Consider the following 14,061-nt stretch of genomic DNA (forward strand, 5'->3'; position numbering starts at 1 on the left):
GAAAGGAAACTGGTGTTTTCTATTAAACAAGGGCTAAATGGGCCATTGACATGCATCACAGTTGATCTGAGGAATGTGCCTTTGCAAATTTAAACTAAATGAAATCCTTTCTTATTTTTGCTTGGGGCTAAAGTGCAGAGGGATTAAAAGTCTGCAAATTTTTTGGGGGATGTCTGCACCCCTGATAGGGTGAAGACACCTCCCAAATGTTGTCACTTTCTACTTCAAATTCATTCACTTCCTGTCATATAGCCAAACAGGAAGGGTAAAACCCTACTAATGACTTTTCTTGGGGACACACAGATCTATCTAAATAGTTTCCCATTATGTAAAGTGCACTCTAGCATTTTGCTGTGTACACCCCAAATTATTAGGGATCTTGGACTTTGGTTCCATTTACTAAAGGCAAATCCACTTTGCACTACAAGTGCAATTGCTGGAGATGGAGGTGGACAAGCAAGGAAGAAAAAAAAAATCTTGGCTTCTACATAATTGGATATTAAAGTCATCAGTGGTTCCCCTTTTCAGCAACTACACTTGTACTGCAGAGTGGCCTTGCCTTTACTAAACCCAAAACTACCTAATCATTTGGGGTGTACACAACAAAGTGCTGGAGTGCAATTTGCTTAATGGGGGACACTAGTTAGATTGACCTGTGTGTCCCCAAGAAAAGACATTGGTAGGGTTTTACCCTCACTTCCTGTTCAGCTGTGTGACAGGAAGTGAAGTTAATTTTAAGAAAAGGGACACAAATACCAACCAAAAAAACACAAGAAAGGTTTCACTCACTCACTTGGTTTCCCTCAAACACCCACAATTAGAATAGGATTGCCTTGAGCTAGTATTTTAGCGCAGTGCTGTAAATCAGCACTTCAAGCCTGTCCGCCAATACCCCCCAACAGGCCACGTTTGCAGGTTTTCCTTCATCTTGCACATGTGCTTTAAAAAAAAGTCAATGGCTTAGTAGTTTGGACAGCAATTCTAGATAAGATAAATCCACAAAACATATCCTGTTGGGGGTACTTGAGGACTGAGAACTGAGGCTGAGAACCACTGCAGTAAAAAAGAAAAAAAGAAATACTTACCGCTCTGTATTTTTCCTTTCCTGGTGACTATCCATGGCAGCACACAATCCATGCATATGCTATAATGAAGGCACCAGGAAAGGAACTTCGAGACAAAATCACACCTGTTTTGTTAGGCCAATCAGCCTATTTCAGCTGCAGCTGGGAAAATCTGTAGCATGAAAAAGTAACAAAAAAAATCAAAATGTGAATGTAATTTTATTGGTCAACAAAACAGGACTTTGAAAAAAGAGCAAGGAAAGCAAAAACAAACAAAAATCAAATAAACTAAAATAAATAATATAAAAAAAATAAACAAAAATAAACATAGGTTAATTTGAGACACTAAACAGACTATGGTTTATGCAATGGAAATTAAAGCGGGGTTTTTTTTTTTTTAGATGCTTCTTGCGCTGTTACCTTAGTGAATCTGGTACTCACGTGTCCAAATCTTATTAGCCGCCAGCATTGTCATTGTGCCGCAAAAGATGTTTCCTTCCGGGATATAGTGAATGCTGATGTCCCAGCATTCACCGCTCTAACCCGCGCATGTGCAGTGTTGACGGCGAGCGGCGCTGTCAACACTACACAGTTGCCATCACAACGGCCGGCATACTGAGAAGGTCATGCCCCTTTTGTGACGACATAAACAGCATCTTTTGAATCTTTTGAATCAGCTATAGCTCAGAACGTGCACTGAGCAGCTGATAGAACAAGGTAAGTGTATGGATTTTTCTGTGTGCTCTCAATTCTTTCAATTGTTTTAATTTAATAATATAAAAAAAAAGTAATATTTTGTGTAATCTGAACAACATTATTTAATAAACTTGCCTTATTTTAAATAATTTAATTATAAAAAAATATTTATATTTTTTTTAAAACTGGCTACTCTTGTGTTTTTAATGTATTAGTAAAAACATTTTATAAATGGATTAATTAGATCAAAATAATATAAATTTGTTGTGATGTGTGTATATATATATATATATATATATATATATATATATATATATATATACATACACAAAGACACACACACGAGACATTTATTAATGTTTTAATTTATGTTTTAATAAAAAATTGGAGTTTACTTCAATTTTATAATTGTAAAATAATGTATAAAATATATTTAATTAATATTAATATAATTTTTTTTTTCGAAAAAAATGTGTATATATTTAAATAAAGCATTCTCCTTTCTGTTCTACCTATTTAAATATTGATAAAGATATTTATATATAAAACCAAATATATATTTATTATTCTCAATCTCTATATCATAAATATATAATATATTTTTGAATATAAAAAAATAACATGCATATTTTAATAAACGTATACAGAGTCTCCTTTTTTTTTTCAGTAGGCAGACACTAATTGATTCATTTGGACTTCTATGTTATCTGATCTCTTTGTTTGAGCAATGCCAGACTCCACAACATTTAAAGGTCACTGATTGTAAAAAGACAGCAATCTTATTTTTTCAATTATACACATACAGCTGCCTCCATTTCTATCTATCTATCTATATTCTTTGAGAAAAATAAATACACACGTGTATATATATATATGTGTGTATTTATTTTACTATATGAATATAGACATATAGATATTCAGACAGCTGTAAATGTATCATTGAAAAAAAAAAATAGCTTTCTTATTATAATCCATGACCTTTAAATCTTGTGGAGTCTGGCATTGCTAAAGCAAAGAGATAAAATAGCATACTATTCAAAAAATGAATTAATTAGTGTCTCCTTAGCAAAGAAAAAAAATATAGGGCCAGATTCTCAGAAGAAGTATGCCGGAGTATCTACTGATACTCCGGCGTACTTTCAAATTTGCCGCATCGTATCTTTAGTTTGAATCCTCAAACCAAGATACAAGGGCTTTTGGCTTTGATCCGACAGGCGTACGGCTTCGTACGCCTTCGGATCGTAGGTGTAATACTTCGGCGCCCGCTGGGTGGAGTTTGCGTCGTTTTCCGCGTTGGGTATGCTAATTAGCTTTTTCCGTCGATTCACGAAGGTACGCGCGGCCGTCGCATTCTCTTATGTCGTCGCTAGTCGGCTTTTCCCGGCGTATAGTTAAAGCTGCTATTTCGTGGCGTATAGATAGACGTGCCATGTTAAAGTATGGCCGTCGTTCCCGCGTCGAATTTAAAAAAAATGTTTTGGCGTAAGTCGTCCGTGAATAGGAAAGGACGTAACTCACGTCGACGTTCAAAAAATCACGTCGGTGCGACGTAATTTCGCGCAAAGCATGGCGGGAAATGTCAAAACGGAGCATGCGCAGTAGGTTCGGCGCTAGAACGCGCCTAATTTAAATGATCCACGCCCCATTTGAATTAAGCGGGCTTGCGCCGGAGGGATTTACGCTACGCCGCCGCAACTTTACAGGCAAGTGCTTTGTGAATCAAGCACTTGCCCGTAAAACTTGCGGCGGTGTAACGTAAATGCGATACGTTACGCCGCCGCAGATGTCTCTGAATCTGGCCCATAAATTTTACACTCTGAAACATTTAGATAAATATATAAGCTTGTCAATTTAAAGAAACTAAGGGCCAGATTCACAAAGCACTTACGCCGGCGTATCCAGAGATGCGCGGCGTAATTGTAAATATGCGCCGTGCGTATCTATGTGCCGTATCCCCAAAACGAGATACGCCTGAAAACCAGCTTTTTCCGACCGACGTAAAATGATTACACCAGCGCATCGTGGGGCGCAAAAAATACGCTAGACGCACCATTGTTTTGCTAGTCAAATATGCAAATGGGGGAGATACGGCGATCCACAAAAGTACGTTTGTGCGGCGCAGGCTACGCCCTGTGCGCATCAGCTGTATGTCCGGTCTAAAGTTACCCCTTATAAAAGCAGGCTTAACTTTGCACCAGACGTGTGCAGGTCAGCTAAAGCAACACCGTTAGGGACGAGCTGAGCACACACACTTGCAGGACAACAATCTGTATGCCAACATGCCAGGGGCACAGAGGAGGAGAAGGAGGGCACGGGAGAGGATATTCCGCACACGCATAGACGTCTTTGGCATGGCTGCTTCTGAGGTGTTTCGCATCTTCAAATTCAGCCCTGAAGCCATCGTGGAATTAACCACAACCCTGAAAGATGACATCACCAGCCCAACACAACGCTCACATGCAGTGCAGCCACTGGTCAAGGTAATGGCAACACTGCATTTCCCTGCCACTGACTCTTTTCAGCGCACAAGTGGAGCTGTGGCTAGGATGTCACAATCCTTCATTAGCAGATGTGTGCACCAGGTTATCCCTGCAATCCTCAGATGCATGGCCAACCAAATCATCAAACCCACCCAGGAGGACCTGCGGCTGAAGACAAGGCGTGATTTCTACAGAATTGCCAGATTCCCACGCACTGTGGGGGCCATTGATTGCACACATGTGGCACTACAGCCCCCCCATGAGACAGAGAACATATACCGCAATCGGAAGCATTGGCATTCCATCAACGTACAGGTGATAGCCGATGCCCAATACCTCATATGGCATGTCCGTGCCAAACACCCAGGATCCAGCCATGACAGCTACATATTCCAGTCAGAGCCACATCCCAACAAAATTCGAACAGAACATGTATGGGGACAGCTGGCTGGTTGGTGAGTGACATGGGTGTCAGGCATGACTGTCCCCCCCCCCATGATGCAGACATCACGAGGGGCACATGCACGACTAACATCCTCCTGTCTTTTCCTTTCCAGGTGACTCTGCATATGCACTTGGACCCCATCTCATGACTCCATTTCGGAACCCCCAAACCCCAGGAGAGCAAAGATACAATGAAGCACACGCACCCGTGGAGTGGTGGAACGCACCTTTGGCCTCCTGAAGTCCCGTTTCCGATGCCTGGATAAGTCTGGGGGTACCCTGTTGTATTCCCCAAACTTTGTGTGCCAGATCATCGGTGCATGTTGCATGCTGCACAACTTTGCCGTGAGAAGGGGCCTGGAGATTGAGCTACGTGATGACCTGACTAGACATGTGCACAGCAAAAATTTTCGTTTATTTCTGTTTCGTTTCTGTTCGTTTATCGTGATTCGTAACGAGTCGTAATTTCGTAAGACGTTAGTTATCGTATTCGTACTCTTTAGTATTTTCGTAACACTCTTTTTTCCGTTTCCGTTTTTTTTGTTAGTTTATTTTTCGTTGAATCGAGATTCGTATTTTCGTTATGTTTTGTATTCTGCTTCGTTCGTATTTTTTGAATGAATTTATTTGTTTATTCGTTTTTACGTTGGTATATTTTTCGTTTTTTTAGATTCGTATTTACATTATATTTACCATCGTGCCGCATTCGTATTTTCGTAGGAAATAGATCTTCGTTGTTTTATCATCATTCGTATTTTCGTGTCTTGTTTCATTCGATTGTAAAAACGTGCTTTAGTAGATCTTAGTGCATTCGTAATTCAGTTAAAATAAATTTTACGTTGATTCAACACACTACTCATTGTAATTTTGTAAATCTAACTTGGCTGCGATAGACTACTTGACGGTCTTACTGATACTGACTGATTATTACTTTCGTAAGATTGTTTTAGTAAATTTGTAATCGGGCCTTAATTCGTTATTTTACGCAATGTGTCAGAATTGCTCCGCTAACGCTGCTAATGTGTGTTGTAAATCATTCGTACTTTCGTAAGTACATCGCAGCAAATCTTAACCATTCGAAAATCTCATACTTTACTTTCGTTTTCGATGCGCGGCTTATAGCCTCCGCCCCTGGACTCCATTTTGAGACGGTGTATGAGTGCGTGGTTTGGCGAGGGAGGAACAGAGAGCAGGGCAGAGGTGGGCTTGTCGAATTTCGACTTGTTTTTGTGTGGTGGTTTCACTGGTTTGCTATCTTTTGGGCAATTAAAATCATGTATAGGAGTGAGAATGGACATGTGAGTGTTGAGACTGAGAGTGAGAATGTTGGTGTTAGTCAGTGTGTTGATGTGAGACTTGTTGGTGTGACTGAGAGTGAAGTGGAGGAGAGGTGTGGAGCAGATGAGATGAGTGTGGTGGAGGAGAGGCATGGAGGGGAGAAGAGGCATGGAGGGAAGAGGAGGCGTGGAGGGGAAGAGAGGAGTGGAGTGGAGGACAGGTGTGGAGGAGAGGAGAGGAGTAGAGTCGAGGAGAGGCATGGAGGGGAGAGTAGGCATGGAGGGAAGAGGAGGCATGGAGAGAAGAGGAGGCATGGAGAGAAGAGGAGGCATGGAGGGGAAGAGAGGAGTGGCGTGGAGGAGAGTAGTGGAGTGGAGGAGAGGAGCGTAGTGGAGGAAAGGCGTGGAGGAGAGAGGAGGCGTGAAAGGGAGGAGAGGAGGGTAGTGGAGGAAAGGCGTGGAGGAGAGAAGAGGCGTGACAGGGAGGAGAGGAGGGTAGTGGAGGAAAGGCATGGAGGGGAGAGGAGGCGGGGAGGGGAGGATTGGTGTGGAGTGAAGCCGAGGCATGGAAGGGAATGTGGAGGTGTAGTGGAGCGGGAGCATGGCAAAGAAAGGAGACATGTGGCCCCTCCTATGTCAGATAGTGCGGACTCAGATGTGCAGCAGAACAAGCGAACCAAGAGACAGAAATCAAGGGGACCCATATATACCAAAGAGGAGAATGCTGCATTGGTTGCTGCAGTATCAAAAGAAAAAGTGACACTCTTCTGCCAATCCGTGCCAGCATCTGAGAAGTCAGCAGCCTGGGAACGAGTCCGGGACTCCGTGAATGCGGTCTCCAAGTTTCACAGGCCCACCAATGGCGTCAGACACAGGTAATTAATATTAAAATATTCTTTCACTCTTGTGTAAAAAATACACAGTTTTGTAGTCAATAACAAAAAAGTAACAGTTCAACGTAACCAAAAAATTTATTTGTCACAGCCACATGCTGAACAGTATACATATAACCATCACAATGTGAAAAGAAATGTGGTTTTCAAAAAACATTAATCTAAGTATTTGTTTTTTTATTAATGTAATTGTAATGTTTATGTACATTTGCAGGTTCTATGATTGTCGGGCAACGGTTACAAAGAAGATGCAGAGGCTTCGACTAGGACAAAACCGAGGAAAGCCTATCAAGTTGCGAGAGTAGGAGGCGGAGCTAAGAGATGTCCTTCTGGCAGAGGATGTCCCTGGATTCAGCAGCAGGGGTCAAAATCATAGAGCTGGTGGTGAGGAAAATTAAATATATCATTATAATTTATATATATTGCAGTTATAATATATTTGTAAAGCTATCTTATTGTTTATGATGACTACACATGTATGACTTTTATTTTTATTTTTTTACATTCATGTTTTCCAGATCAAGAAACATCATCCTTGGAAGGATCAGCTCCAACTCCAAGTACATCCTATCAACAACATTCTGGTGGTGAGTACCCAACACAAAGGATATCTAATGAACTGCTATTTACTACTTGGACCAAGTCACTGTGCCATGCAGACCGTCACAGTTGAGACAATTAGGTGCCGTTTCTGTCTCCCTGGCTACTCAGCTTTCACTATCACAGTCGAGAGCAGAAGGCTCGTTATGCACAGTGAGCCGAAAAAATAGCAATGCAAAATAGTGGGCAGCAATAGAGCAGCTGAAGAGAACTTTTTAAAATTAACCAGCAGGTGATTGGTTGGTTGCTATGCGGCCCTAACAAACAACATTATGCTGGATAACTTCAGCAACTTCTGCTCCACCCACTATAGTATTTATTGTGTCTACGGTTCTGTGTGCCCAAGCAAGGTAGCAAGGTCAGAGCTGTGGATGCTGAATTGTGACGGGGGCAGAGCTGCGTGGGGCTGTTAGGTGAAGGTGGGTCAAGTTGCAGGGTGGGACAGAGAACACAGCTGTTCACATGTGCTGTGAAGGTGGGTGAAATTTACCACTGTGAAGGGGGTTCAGATCAGAACATAATTGTGAAGGGGAAACTGTCATGTGAAGGTTCTGATCAGGTTCTGAAGGTTCTGAAGGTTACATCAGCTTCTGAGGAAGCTGATGTAAGAAATGTGATTTTTAAATCAAAAGGTGGGTATAGTAGTAGTATGTATGCACCCTTCCAAATTCAAACTTGCCTGCTTTCATTTTGTGACTAGATTTTGAGGGATGCCGAGAAAGGGGTGAGAGCTCCGCCAACAGCATAGTTTGAAAGGGAGTCCTTCTCTCATCGATCACAGGGGGGGAAGAGAGAGGAGAACACATCGATAACAGCTTTGATTTGACATTGCCGTGTTCCCCGCCGCTTGCTGCCACATACATCCCCTCCTCCGGGACTTTTATCCTGTCCAATCCCAGGACGGGCGATCTGTAAATTAAAGTTTCCTGGCCATGGGGCAGGGCTGTTTAGTAGCGGGAAAACATCAATTGAAATGAAAGCGTTTATCGCTCTTTACCTGCAGCACATGTAGGCTGCATGGTGGGCACAGGGTGCATTGGTGGGCACAGGCTACATAGGTGGGCACAGGCAGGCTTCATTGGTGGTTTTGGATAAAGTTGGTGTTAATATTTTTTTTTAATATTTTATTCTGCATAAAACAATTTTGTGTCATTTAATGAGATAATTTATGAGGGCGTGTTTAGGGGTTGAATTAGGGGTGGGGCAAGCTAAGGGTTGGGTGTGGCAACTAACTGTTGGCTAGTAACCCTTGAGGCCTGGCTAGTAGCTAATTTAGCCCTGGTACTATGTATATGGGGGTTGTAGTAAATGATATGTAGATACTTGATAGCATATTTTACATATATTTTGTTAATCTTAAAAATTGCCAGAAATGTAACATCTGTTTTAACACATCAGCAACTTCTGATTATATTTTACATTTCCTCAGTCCATTTTTGGTTGAATATTTGATTTCATAGTAGAAAATATTGTAGTTATACGACATATCTCAGGCAAAAATTGTAAATACAGCTGTTGACTTTTTCATGAACATTACCTTGACTCTTCACTCTTTCTTCCGTCTTTAACAGAAAGCTGCATTCAAGACCCTCCAGCATCGGCTTCTGGCAGGACCATTGCTCCTCCTCAGGGTAAGTGCATGATCTGGGAAGAAACAGGACACAGCACTAACTCCATTATCATCATGTACCCTATTTACACATAGGCATTTTCATGTAATACACCTAAAAGTTCAATTTAAAAATTCGTACAAAAATGACACCTCATACCTTTAGAACGTGACTGTGAAAGGGACACTGTGATTTGAAGGGGGATTGATATATCAAGGAGGACTGCGCAAACTGTGGAAATAAATGAGAGTGGCTGTGATGTCAGAGATTCATTCCTATCACAAAGATTTTTTGCTGAACTCCACCGTGTTGAAATTTTTTTTCTGCCTTTGGTTCTTTTAATGATTTTGAATTTAGTAGCCCTTATTGAAAGGTGTTCAACAGCTCTTTTGCGCTTTTTTTTTAAACTACCGTTAAGCCTATAATATCTATACATAATATCTCTATAACCTGTATGGTTTAGAAGATATTCGCCCTGCAAACCTAGCACGGCACACTAAATTACTTACAAGGTTATTAGCTCATAATGAGCTAGTATGCTGTGCATACTAGCTCATTATGCCTTTGCTTTACAGGTATTTTTTTATCTTTTAGTGGGTATAAAAGCGCTACAAAGGTTTTTGCAGTAGGATATCAAAAATACTACGATAATAAATTTAGAAGACATATGCCCTTTTTACCTGCAACCTACTGGGACCCTTTAAGAACTTTATCTTCAACATTATCTTCACTCTTTCTTCCGTCTTTAACAGAAAGCTTTTCAGGAGTTAAATGTGCGTGTCATATGCTGATAAATATGTTATCTAATAAAGAAAAAAGATTTTCTGTTTAAGGCATTTTCTGTTTCTGCAATTTTTATATTGTATTTATTTACTTCTATAAAGGTTATTTTATTAAATAACCTTTTAAATTTTTTTAACTTTAGGATATAAATGCAATGTGTAGATTTACCTAAATAAGTTTAAATTGATTTTTTGTTTTCTCTCAATCATTAATACAACTTATCCCCCCTCCCCAACTCAATCTTTCATTTGCTCCATTATTCAATATTACTACTACATAAAAGTCTAATCTGAATAAATTCATTACTATGAACGCTTTCATCATTCATCAAACTTTGCCTATCTTATCTATTTCAGATCAGCAATACCACCCTGAGAGGAGAGTACAGTGCAGCCCGCACTCTCCTGTTCTTCTTTTGGAGAGGCTGGAGATTCAGCCAGAGATTACCCCTATCATTCCCCAGACTCCTGATTTCTCCCCCGGCCCAGAGGAGGAGCACAGAGGACAAGGTTCATTCATTCAGCCACCCCATGCCCTGATGCCACCTACTGCTGTACCGCCTTTCCCAACTGTGCAGGAGATCATTCTGAGGGAGCTTATAGAATTAAGGTGTGACAACCGAAAACTACAACGAAAGGTCAAAAGGCTTACCCGGCTTACCCATCAGTTGAGCAGGCAGCAAACTGAGAGTTTTGAAATAATTTTGGCCCGGGCAAGCCAACAACACAATTAGGCATTGGACAGAGTATATTTTGTTTACTTGAAGATATTTCCAGACACATTGCTCCAATGCCTGGGAGCTACGATGAACATATAACCAACAAAGACGTTTTGAAAAATGAAGGCTAGACCTTCCTCTGCCCATCTCATCGCAAATTATTATGCAGAATCGATCTTTTTACTGTTCCTTGATTTTGGTAGAAACGTTTTCTTATGCTGCCAAGTTACACCTACCCAGCATGTGTGTTTGTAATTTCTATGAAAATATTTTTTTTTTTGTGAATATAAAACTATTTTTGGTCTAATATTATTATTATTATTATTATTTATTTATATACATCATCACATTATCTGCTAAATTATTATGTATTCATTTCCCACACACAATAGTATTTTATTCCGAACTTCAAACTCTAAGGGCCAGATTCACAGAGTAGATACGACGGCGTATCTGCTGATTCGCCGTTGTATCTGTTGTTCTATCTATGCTATAGATAGCCATAAGATCCGACAGCTGTAATTGTTTTACACTGTCGGATCTTAAGATGCAATACCGCGGCCGCCGCTGGGGGGGAGTTTGCGTCGTAAACCAGCGCCGGGTATGCAAATTAGGAGTTACGGCGATCGACGGCGGTTTTTCGCGTTACATAGTTACATAGTTACATAGTTAGTCAGGTTGAAAAAAGACACAAGTCCATCCAGTTCAACCACAAAAAATAAAAAAACAAAAATAAAAAACACAGTAAAATCCTATACACCCAACTCCATTCCCACAGTTGATCCAGCGTTCGCTACGTCGCCGCTAGTCTAGTTTCACGTCGCAAAGTTAGTCTTTTTTTTTTGGTGCCCTAACTTTAGTCAGCAAGCGTATTGCTGTCTAAAAGTATGGCCGTCGTTCCCGAGTTGAAATTTTAAAAATAACGTCGTTTGCGTAAGCCGTCCAGTAATACGGAATTACGCTACGCGCGTCGCCGTTCGAAAAAATGACGTCACGGCGCGCAATGCACGACAGGAGTTCGGAAACGGAGCATGCGCGGTAGGTCCGGCGCGGGAGCGCGCCTAATTTAAATGGCACACGCCCATTTAAATTGTCCCGCCTTGCGCCGGAGGCCGCCGGCGTAGGTTTGCATCGCAAGTGCAAGTACTTGCGATGAAAAATTGCGGCGGTGTAACGTATCTATGATACGTTACGCCGCCGCTCTTCTATGTGAATCTGGCCCACACAGTCTACCTTAAACTATTCATTTATATTTTAATGTTTCCCCACTGTTAGTGGACACTGGACAGTAAAACAACACAGGAAGCAGGGGGGGGGGGGATACTAACAGCAGTGGGAGTGTGGATACTGGAATAAGATAGCCAGGGTGAAAAATTATAGACCGAGGGGCTAGGGAGGTAGCGGAGGACAATATAAGTAGACATTAGGGAAAAACATGTATCCCACTATCACATCTTGTAAAGACACGTGGAGGCATTTTGCAATTTTGTATCTTCAAATGGTATGCAGCAGAGCTGAGTTAGGCAGAGAATGTACCCGATCGGCAGGGATGGACTGGGACAAAAATTTGGCCCTGGACTTCATCCAGACTGGCCCACTTTGACAGGACAACTCCTGCACCCCCCCCCCGGCCACCCAAGCCCCCTCTCCCCCTTCACTAGCCCCTAGCCGTTCTACTTTATTAGAGTAGAACGGCTGGTACTGGTACTCTTATAGGCAGTACCACTGGGGAAGCTAGACATTATTTCACCCGGGGCAAAGAATCAGTTTGGTGCCCCCCCCTTATGGGACAAGATTAGGCAGAAGTGAGAAACTCCCAGGCCATAGCTGTTAAATCAGCTGTCCGTCCCCTCCCCCATGCTCCTCTGTCGTCCCCCCTTGCTCCTCTGGTCCTCCCTCTGCTTCTTTGTTCCCCCCCAGGTGAGCGCTGTGGGTAGGGAGAGACAGAGGAGCTGAGGGGGGCGGCGGTCTGCTGTCACTGAAGCCGGCCCACTGAGCCATCGGTCCACCGGGAAACTCCCTGTAGTCCCAATGGCCAGTCCATCCCTGCCGATCGGTAAACTAATGAGAAAATATCTGCTTTCGCTGCAATGGAATTTTAATCACTATTCCAAAAGATAATACAGTTCCCAGTCTCCCTGTTCTTACCTTGCATGGAGCTGAGCAGCATTCAGATCCCTGGTGGTCAGAATGGAATCAAAATACCAGGGCCAAGATAAAGCATGAGTTTAGATTTGTAGCTCTGGGAAGTGTGGAGGTGATACACTGACAATGGCATAGAAGAAATTATTTCGATGTCAAAAAACCTAAAATAAGTAACACAACTGTATTCCATATATACATCAAAATAACATTTTTGCACATTATGCATTCCATGACACACACCAATATACTTACTCACACCCACTTAAAATATACATATACACAGTGACACACACTGACCCATAAAGACGACACACACTTTAACTGACAGACACACTGGCCAATAAATGAAGTGCCTTGTAAACAAAGCCAGACTGACCCAGACACTTAATCACAGAAAAACACAGACATACTCACATTGACCCTTAAACACACAGACTAACCCCATACTCACTCACACACAATGACAAATAAATGTGATTTATTTAAAAAAAAAAGTCATACAAGTATATCATTATAACATCCTAAGTGGGGTTTACTCTTAGTCTTAATACTTACTATGAAGTGCTGAAAAAACCTCATGTGTTTTTCTATTTGCTTCCTCCTCATCCACATCCAGGTCCAATGTTAGGCATGCATGTGAGACATGACGTCAGTAAATTGCAACTGCAAAAAAAGAGAGAGGGATATAAATTAGAAGAAATAATTAATGGAATGATGGAAGGTGAGTAGGGGAAAATTGATAAGCCACTCACGTGTTTAAGGGTGCCACAGGCAACATACTTAACCAGGATTAAATCCATAGTGTGGTGAGATGTCTTCCAAACGTGAACCGTAATATTTCTTCTTTGAGGGCAGGTGGCAGCAGTCTGCACTGCAGCAAGAGCACAGTAGGAGGAGAGCCCCAGTGTTTGTGGGAGTATTGCGAGCCGTGGAATTGTGGAGTAGGTTTCTTTATGGAATAGTAGCTTTTTTTTTTTGTGGCTTAATTTCAGAGCCAAGGAGTCAAAACATTACTCCAAAAACGAATGAAAAATAAACAAACTAACCCCAGCTTGGGTTGATAACATTCTTGCAAACGGTGGTAGTAGATATTGGATTTGTGAATGTAAACAAAAACTATTATTATTTATTAATTATTATTATTATTATTATTATTATTATTATTATTATTATTATTATTATTATTATTATTATTATTATTACCCTTATGCATAGATCTACTTCAATTCAAACGTTTGCAAGTTGTAAGATGTGATGGGAAATAATAAAATCAACAAAAACAAACATAGTGCATGTCAGGATTCAAAATAGATATATCAACAGAAATGAATAAATATATAGTACTTTTAGC

General features: G+C 41.2%; 1 long non-coding RNA gene across 1 annotated transcript; it reads right to left on the bottom strand.

Annotated features, from left to right (window-relative positions):
• Positions 1-9,056: 9,056 nt before the first annotated feature.
• On the bottom strand, positions 9,057-13,846 carry LOC120927146. Its single transcript, XR_005747043.1, has 4 exons — positions 13,266-13,846; positions 12,714-12,871; positions 9,745-9,867; positions 9,057-9,295 (listed from the first exon to the last, which is right to left on the bottom strand). It is a non-coding gene; the product is annotated as an uncharacterized LOC120927146 (long non-coding RNA).
• Positions 13,847-14,061: the final 215 nt, after the last annotated feature.

The sequence above is a fragment of the Rana temporaria genome, chromosome 2 (genome assembly GCF_905171775.1).
Source record: "Rana temporaria chromosome 2, aRanTem1.1, whole genome shotgun sequence".
Classification (NCBI taxonomy): Eukaryota; Metazoa; Chordata; class Amphibia; order Anura; family Ranidae; genus Rana; species Rana temporaria.